A 10016-nucleotide genomic window follows, 5' to 3' on the forward strand; every position below is an offset into this window, starting at 1 on the left:
ACCCCACGAATCGCAGACGCTCCAGGGCAGCACCCAAGCCCCTTGGGGTCGCGGCAGTCGGGACCCTTCCGGCTTCCTGCTGGGCACATCTGGTCCCCTGGGTTCCGCCCCTCCGGCTGGAGAGGTGGGGGTCCCCGGAGCCGCCCAAAGCTTTTCCCAGCAAGGCAGAGGTGGGGCAGGAGACCCGGCCCCCTGTTGCCAGAGCCGCAGGCGGTGCACCCTGCGGCGGCCCGCGGTCAGAAGCGGCACCCACCCAGCCCGTTCCTCTCCCTCGCTGCTCCCCACACGGCTCACAGCGCCGGGCCACTGGCCCACGGCCCCACCCGACCGCTCGGGGGTCGTTTTTCTGCGGCTGAGGTGGTTTCCGAACAGGAAACTCACACTGCGAGATACTCAATAAACACAGTCACCGCTGACGCAGCGCCTGCAGGCTGGCACCTCCCTGATGCCATCCCAGAGGCACATTCACGCGCACATCCCGCAGGCCTGCACGCGTATGTGACACACCCGTGTGCCCACACACGTGTATGTGCCAACATACGCTACACGCTACCACACACACCTCCGTGTGTACAAGCACACGTACCTACACGTGCACACACCTACACATGCGCACACGCCTACACACGCAAATACCCACACGCGCACACACCCACACAGACGCACATACCTACACACATACCTACCCATGCACACACACTTACACGTGTACACACCTACACGTGCACACACACCTACAAATGTGCAACTACACACACACACCTACTTGTGTGCACACACCTACAAGCGCGCACATACCTACACGTGCGCACACGCCTACACACGCAAATACCCACACACGCACACACCTACAAGCGAACACACACCTAAACGTGCACACACACCCAGAGACACACATACCTACACACATACCTACCCATGCGCACACACACGTGTACACACCTACATGTGCACACACACCTACTTGTGCGCACACACCTACAAACGTACACACACCTACACGTGAGCACACGCACACACCCACACACATACCTACGTGTGCACACACACCCACACACACATACATACACAAGCGTACGTAACTACACTCGCGCACACACCTACACGTGTGTACATATCTACACATGTCCACCCACCTACACACATATACACACCTACACGCACGCACATACCCACATGCACACACACACCTACACTAATGCACACACCTACACACGTGTACACACCTGCACACACGTACACGCCTAAACATGCATACAAACACACGCGCACATAACTACACTCCTGCACACACCTACACGTGTGCACATACCTACACTCATGCACACACCTACACATGATTACACATACCTACGTAGGCACCTCCGAGCACACATACCTACGCACGCATACGTACCAACATGTACGCGCGATCACACGTACCTATACGTATACCTCTGAGCACACATACCAGCCCACGTGCACACACAGCAACATATACACACAACTGCACACGCCTGCATATACACAGAGGTGCGCACATACCACCGTATGCATACAGCCACACTCACCCCAAGCTCCCGTGAGCCCCGTGGGCAGGTGTTCTCACTGCCCCTCTATGGTCATGACAGTCTTGGGAATCTGCTTGAGCGGGAACCGGGATCCAGGCCCTCCTGGCCAAACGCTGCCCCCGGCACAGGAGATGCCCTGGGCCCCAGGCGGTGCTGGTGGCGGTCAAGGGGCACGTGCTCTCAGCACAGACCGGCACGGACCGGTGGCACCAGTAGGTGATGGAGCGCGTCTGAATTCCTCCAGAGCTCCAGCCTTTGCCAAGTCTACTCCGTCATCAGAGATGGGGACCTGTCGGCCTCTCAGACATCCAAAGCAACACACCCGTGGCTCCCGAAGCAGCTCCCCAGAGGCCGTACGTACACTCGGGGAGCACAGGTTCAGGACCCGACCGGAGCCCCACGGCCACCGGGGGGAGCTGGGCCTGTCTCTTTGGGGATGTCTGTTATAGAGAGCCCCTGTTCACACACGGGCGAACCCTGAGCACACAAACACCTAGAGTGTCCCCCTCTCCCCACTAAAAGCTCTGTTTCTCTCCTGGATGGACAATGCTTTCCGATTTTCACAACACCCGGGACCCCTGAAGCCCCTCGCAAAGAGCTCGCCAAGCCCCGCCACAGCCCCCGCAGCCCTGGCACCAGGGGCGGACGCACCAGGGGAGGCTCAGAGGTGAGTCCGGCCAGGCTTCCTGAAGGTGTCTCTGCTGGCCCAGAGGTCCCCATGGCACTGCCGCTCCTAAGGACCCCTCTCCTGACCCCTACTGTCCACCCAGGATCTAGCTCAGGGACCACGTATGGCAGCCACTCAGCACAGAAGTGAATGAGGGACACGCAGGGTCACAGCCGGGGCTCTGGGTCACTTGTGTGTCCAGCACAGTTCGTGGGCGGGGGCAGCAGAACCACTGAGAAATGACCTACGAGGCCAAGAGCGGCTCCCTGGGGAGCACTGTAGACAAGGCCCGGCAAGAAACCCCCACGACCGCCTCACACCCACTAGGATGGCAGTTATCTGGAAGGGACAAGTGTGGGCAAGGGTGTGCAGAGGAGAACCGCTCGCAGCCGGCGGCAACGCAAAACGGGGCAGCCGCTGCACGCAACAGCACGAGGTTCCTCAAAACATAAACACAGATGCCACCTCTGGTATCTCCCGAAAAGAACTGAAGTCAGGCACTTGGTGCCCATATAGTCGTGCTCACGGGACCATCACGCACAAAGCCTAAAGGGGGAGGTGCCGGAGCGAATTCAGACCCATAGTAGGCTGGGGGCCGGGGAGGGGAGAGGAGTTAGTGCTCTATGGGGACAGAGTCCCCGCTCGGGAAGACGGAGATGGGTTCTGGCCACAGACGGGGATGACGGGTGCACGCCACAAACTTAATGCCACTGAAGTTTAGAATGGCTGAGATGCTAAACTTTACGTTATGCGCATTTTATCACAAGAAGAAAAGAAGAACAACAACGATTAAAAACAAAGGAAAGGGGCGCCTGGGTGGCTCAGTCGGTTGAGCCTCCGACTTCGGCTCAGGTCATGATCTCACAGTTCGTGAGTTCGAGCCCCGCGTCGGGCTCTGTGCTGATGGCTCAGAGCCTGGAGCCTGTTTCGGATTCTGTGTCTCCCTCTCTCTCTCTGACCCTCCCCGGTTCATGCTCTGTCTCTCTCTGTCTCAAAAGTAAATAAACGTTAAAAAAAAAAAATTAAAAAAAAACAAAAACAAAAACAAAGGAAAGCCTGACAAGACAGCAGCCTGGCCAGGAACCGTGGCAGGGTGACTCCAGTGCCATGGCGCCCTGACGCCAGCCGAGGACTCACCCCGCGGCACTCTCGCCTGGCAGTTCCCCCGTTCTCCCTCCTCCTGATCCTCAGAGCCCAAGCCTGTGGGGGTGGGGGTGGGGGTGGTGGGGGTGGCGGGGGTGAGGGAGCAGCACATGGCACAGCAGGGGGCCAGGCCCCAGCGCAGGTAGGACGGTCTCAAGTTACAGACGGCCAGTCCCACCGTGGACTGCCAAGGCATGGGCCTCCCTGCGCCCCAGCCACGGGCGGGCTGTGACCCGGCCATCCACCCGCTTCCTTGTTTCTACCGCCTGCCCGGATGCGGTGTCTGGGAGATCTGCTGACTCTCCAGACCCCAACCCCTGCTGTCCGACCTGAGCAGTCGTGCAAGCCCTGGGGTACAGAATTTACCTGTCGAGCCCACAGGTACCGATTCAGGGCACACCTCACACCAGGCCCTATGCAGGGGACTCTGCCCCCCTATGAACAAGAATAGCCCCGTCCACCCCCTGGGGCTCAGCCAGAGGCACAGACCCCTGGATCGGGGGATGGAACAGGTCCCCAGACCAGCCTGGGCCGGGGCCTATCAGTCACCTCTTCTGAGTAACAAACTACCCTGAAGCCTCGTGACTTACTTAAAACATCATTTTATCTGTTCGTGGTTGTGTGAGTCCACAATCTGGGCTGGTCGGCCCCAGACTGCAAGTGTGTCTGCGGGCATTTGCTCACCAGTGCAGCTGCCAGACTCGGGCACCCCAGCTCGCCACCCGGAGCAGGGCCTCTGGGGCTCCCGCTCCCCACCCCTAGGGAGCACTCGGCCTTGGACTCTGTGCGGCCAGCGCCTCCCACCCGCCCAGGCCGGCACAGCTGTGGCACCGCCCTCCCGCCGCGCACGCCCACTCCTTTCTCACACTCCTTTCTCACACGGGGGAAGCACTTCCAGATCCAACAAGAGCCAGTGAGAACGTCCAAAGCCACACAACCTTCCTGCTTCTGTGCGTCAGAGAGGAGACACTGCAGCATCTGCTGGGCTAGAGCCAGGGCCGCCTTTCCAGAACAGTCTGTGCTGCTGGGAGCAGTGCCTAGGGGCTCAGCCTTGCCCTCAGCGTAGAGCATGTTCAAGGCGGCAGGCCACAAATCTCTAACTAGGCCTGTCATATTCAGACTGCAGGAGATCAAGAAAGTCTTGAAAAGAAGCCAGAGAAGAAAAAAACAGCTTACCGACCAAGGAGCAAAGAACGACCTCCTGTGTCTCCCCAGATACCATGTGACGGGAAGACGGTGCAGTGAATATTTAAAAGGGTTGAGAGATAAAGCCCACCAGCTTAGATGTCTACACCCTGGGAAATCATCTTTCTCAGACAAAAACTGAGGGGATCTGTTGCCAGTAGACCTGCCTTGCAAGAAACATTAAAATCTCCTTAAAGGAACATAAGTCACTGAAGGAAAAGTTACAAGTTGTATTTCTCTTTTCCTTACTTGATCTAACAGCAGTTCGTTCAAAGTAACAGCAAGGAGGGTAGTCGCCGTGACTGAGGAGTCTGTGAAATGAACGACAATGGCACTGTGCGAGGCACAGGAGGGAGGAGCGGGATGGTCGTGTTACCATAAGGGGCCCCTGTACCTGGGAGCAGGCAGCGTTATCCGAAAGGGGATCAGGATTAGCTGTAAATGTATGGCAAGCTGCAGGGCAACCACCGAAAAAGGTAAAAAAGAAGTAACCTGAGATGCTAAGAAAGGAGAGAAAATGGAACCATATCAACTGCTCAGTTAAAACCATGAAAGGCAGAAAGAGAGTGGAAGACAAAAACAGGACAAAGACCAAGGGCGACAGAGAAACAAGGATGGCAGGCAGTCACCCAACTCCACCAGTTACCTCTGTGAATGTCCAGGGTCCAAGTGCACCAACAGAAAGACAGAGATCGTCAGAGTGGATCAAAAGACACAGCTCAACCATCGGTAGTCTAGAAGAAACCTACTCTAAATACAGAAACACATTTAGGTTAAAAGTAAATGGATGAAGAAACACATACCATGTAAATGCTAACCAAAAGTGGAAGTAGCCTTATTAATTTCAGACACAGCATTTTAGAACCGAGGGAATTAGCAGGAATAAAGAAGGGTATTACATCATGACAACACAATCAATCCTCCAAGAGGACATAACAACCCTTACCATAAATGTGCCTGATAACAGGGTGTCAAACTACACGTGGCAAAAACAGATAGACTGCAAGGAGAAATTATGAACCCACTGCTACAGCTGGAGGCTTCAAAAGGCCTGTCTCAGAAAAGGGCAGATCCAGCAGGCAGGAAATCTGTAAGGACACAGTCCAACTCAACGCCACCATCCATCAACTGGACATTGGGCACATCTGTGACCGCTTCATCCAACAGCAGCAGGAAATACTTTCCTCTCAGGCTCACCGGAGCACTCACCAAGACAGACCACGTTCTGGGCCATAAATACATCTCAACAAATCTAACAGAATGGAAACCATACAATGTCTGCTCTCAGACCACAGTGGAATTCAACCAGAAATCAGTAACTGAAAGACAACTGAAATTCCTAAATACTTGGAGACTGGACAACACACTTGTAAATAACACAGGGATCAAACAAGTCTCAAGAGAAAGTTAAAAATACTTCACACTAAATGACAATCTGAACTTATCAAAATACGTGGGATGCACCAAAAGCAGAGCTCAGAAGGAAATTTATAGCATCGGATGTATATGCTAGAAAATAAAAAAAGATCTGAGATGAACAATCAGAACTTCCACTTTAGAAAATCTGAAAAGGAAAAGCATATTGTAAATCCAAAACAAACAAAGATGTAATAAAAATTAGAGCAGAAATCAATGAAACGGCAGGGTGCCTCGGGGTTCAGTCGGTTAAGCATCCGACTTCGGCTCAGATCATGATCTCGCAGTTCGGGGGTTCGAGCCCCGCATGGGGCTCTGTGCTGACAGCTCGGAGCCTGGAGCCTGGAGCCTGCTTCGGATTCTGTGTCTCCCTCCCTCTCTGCCCCTCCCCTCCTCGCGCACACTCTCTCAAAACTAAAATATTTTAAAAAAAGAAGAAGAAAGTTAAAACACTGGTACTACCCAACTCCAAAAATTCCTATAAAGCCACCATCATCAAGACAATGTGGTGCTGGTACCAGCACAGCTAAACAGACCAACGGAACAGAACAGAGAGCCCAGAAATAGATCCACGCAAAAACAACCGAACTCGGACAAAGGCGCAAAAACAATATAGTGGGAGAACTGTCTATTCTACAGAGGGTACACGAACAACTGACTATTCACATGCAAAAAACCAAATCTTCACAAAAATGAACTCAAAATGGGTCACAGGCATAAATGTGCAAGGCCAAACTATAAAACTCCTAGAACATGACATCAGAGAAAGCGTGGTCGGCCCAGACGGTGAAGCCTTCTTAGGTCAACACTGAAGGTACAATCTGTGAAGGACATAACTGATAAACTAAAATTCATTCACAGTAAAAACAAGCACATTGCCAAAGAGCCCGCCAAGTGTGAGAACACAAGCCACCAACTGAGGAGACTTTGACAAAGTGCTAATATCCACAGGACTTTTTTTTTTTTTTTTTTTTTTTTTTTTTAATTTATTTTTGAGACAGAGAGAGACAGAGCATGAGCAGGGGCGGGGTAGAGAGAGAGGGAGACACAGAATCCGAAGCAGGCCCCAGGCTCCGAGCTGTCAGCACAGAGCCCGACGCAGGGCTCGAACTCACGAGCTGTGAGATCATGACCCGAGCCGAAGTCAGATGCTTAACCGACTGAGCCACCCAGGCGCCCGCCCCCACAGGACTTTTTAAATTCAACAAAATGAACAACAGATTTTAAAATGGCCAAAAGACCTGAAGAGACACCTCACCAGAGAAGACATACAGACATCACACGTCATCAGGGAAACGAAAATGAAAACGACAACGACGTCACCGTGCACCCGTGAGAACGGCCACAACCCGGAACCCTGACAACACGGATCGCTGGCGGGGACGTGGAGCAGAAGGAACGCTCCCTCACTGCTGGCGGGAAAGCAGAGAGGGGCAGCCGCCGCGGAGGAAGGTTTGCCGGTTTCTTACAAAACCGAACACGCTCTGACCATACGACCCAGCGGTCGTGCTCCTTGAGGTCTACCCAGAGGAGGTGAACGTTCACGTCCACACGACAACCCGCAGGCGGATGTTTACGGCAGCTTTATTCATAACTGCCAGACCTTGGAAGCAACCAAGGTGCCCTTCGGGAGGTGATGGGCAAACACACGGGTGCATCCAGACGACGGGATGGTATTCGGCGCTAAGAAGGAGCGGGCCGTCACGCCACGAAGACACGGAGGGTGCGCAGGTGCATCTCACTAAGAGACAGCAGCCAATCTGAAAAGGCTGCATCCTGTACGATTCTATCTGTGCGACGCCCTGGAAAAGGCGGGACCATGGAGACAACAGCAAGGTCAGGGGTTGCCAGGGGCTGAGAAGGGAGGGAGGGATAAATAGAGCACAGAAAACCGTCAGCACCAACTACCCTGTAAGACACCGTAGCGGGAGCTGCGTGACATTACACATTTGTCCAAACCCACGGAATGCGCACCACCGAGAGTGGGTCTGACGTAAACTGTGGGCGACGATGACGTGTCAGTGCAGGTTCGCAAGAGGCACCACCCAGTGGGAGACAGTGATAATGGGGGGGGGGGGTCTATGCATATCTGAGAGCAGCAGGTGTAAGGGAGCCCTTGTCAATTTTGCTGTGAACCTAAAATTGCTCTAGAAAACAGTCAGTACCGAGCAAACACTGCTACCAAGGGAAGCCTTGCAGAAGAAATGCAGGAAAAGCAGGTGTCGCTCAGAGGTGGGGAGGGGTGAGGAAGGGGGCCCTGGAGCTGGGCTGAGGGCGGGCATCCACCGGTACATTCAGGCCGAGCCTACCCTCCTTGGGGCTCCCGGTACACGTATGAGGCTGGTGTCTTCCTTCCCGGAACCCCTGGCCCATGCAGAGGGCAGATGAGAAACCTGTAACGCGTAGATACAGAGCACGAGCTCACAACAGCGGGCCAGGGGGTGTGGGACGCCTTCTGGGGGCTGATGTTAAAGCAAGGAGCCGAGGGGCCAGGGGCGCTGGGCTTTCTGGGTGGAGGGGACAGGACAGGTGAAGAGAGGCCCCGCGGGGGCAGGGCCCAAGCCACGGGCATCCTCCTCAGCCTGTCCTCTGTGTCAAGGGCCTTGGGCACCGGAACCGCCCTGTCGCGGACACCAGCCACGTCACCCGTACCCTCTGCCGCCCCACGCCGGCGCCGCCCTTGAATTAACTCTCTGGCCGTAGGTTCCGGGGTTCCATCTGGAACGTTGTTCACACACGGCCAGCCACCTCGCATTCACCTGTCCCCCCACCCCTGGGACAGTGCCTGCCACGCAGGAGGCACTCGTTCATCGTCAATGAAGAGATGGCCGCACCCCCTTGGTTCCGGTCCGCTGGGCTACTCTCCGGGCTTTCCCGACGCTTGGGGTTTACTTCCAGAGCACGGGCTCCAACGCGGGTCCTTCCGCCTGACCTTTCAGCGTGGGGCAATCCGGGCCCCCTCCCACGGCTGCCGCAAGGATTAAGTGAGCGGGTGCGAGTGCCGCCGGGTTCTGGCACGTGGAAGCCACACACGCTGGCGGTCACCGCACGCATCGCGGCGGCGGGATTTTAGGAGGAAAGGCGCGCGTGTCCTTCTGAACTGGGAGAGCAGATACTTCGTCTCTTTGAAAAGGGACAGGATGGACGGCGACGGCCAGCACGCAGAACTGTGCGAACGCTACGCCATCACACAAGCACTTCCGTGGGGACCATCCCTCACGTTCTCCCCGCCCCTTCTAGGGCCCCTCCGGGGAAGCACAGCGAGAGGAGGTGACAGCCAGCCAGCCTGCCACTTCTTGAGCACGGGCTCTGGGTCCCGCACCACCTGACGTCACCCGAGCCCCGTGGGGAGACCCCCGAGCGGGCGGAGGCGGGAGGGGGCTCCAGGCGGTGCCAGCGGCGACCCCCGCGCAGGGCCCAGCTCCCGGGGGCGCCGTGGCCACGTGGGGACTGCTCCCGGGCCACCGTGCACGGCCCGCAGAGCAGGTGAATTCGTAAACGCGGCCTCCAGACAGACCACTGACATACGGGTGGAGAGAGACAACAGGGAGCGGGAAGACGCCTTCCTGACCTGGGGAGCGAAGTTCAAGACAACCCCACACACCGGGGAGGGCGGGGGACGGGCCTGCACAAGCACTGGGAGGGGCTGCTCGTCACGGCCCCTTGAGGAAGAAAAGGGAGTAGACACGTGCAGCCTACGTACCCACGGAGGACGTGTAACCAGAACGCACGAGTAGCTTCAATGAGAAACCTAACCACGTGCTTCACCAAACCAGATCGTCAGAAGGCCGAGAAATAGACAAAAGGCGATGGGCCTCAGCGGACGTCAAGGAGACACCAGAAAAAAACCAAGGGCCACGCCATCCATGCCCACCAGGTGGCGGGGAGGACACAGAGGAGGCCGGCCAGGCCCCAGCGCCACATGGACCCTCCCCACTAAAGCCAAGCTCGAAACATCCCTGCAACCCGGCGGCCTCACCCCTGGATGTGGCAACAGCCGGGGCCGCGACACGCGCCAAAACACCGACAAGGACATTCGTGAAGGCAGCGCTCAG

The sequence above is a fragment of the Panthera onca genome, chromosome C2, assembly GCF_046562875.1.
Source record: "Panthera onca isolate mPanOnc1 chromosome C2, mPanOnc1 haplotype 2, whole genome shotgun sequence".
In the NCBI taxonomy this organism is placed as follows: domain Eukaryota; kingdom Metazoa; phylum Chordata; class Mammalia; order Carnivora; family Felidae; genus Panthera; species Panthera onca.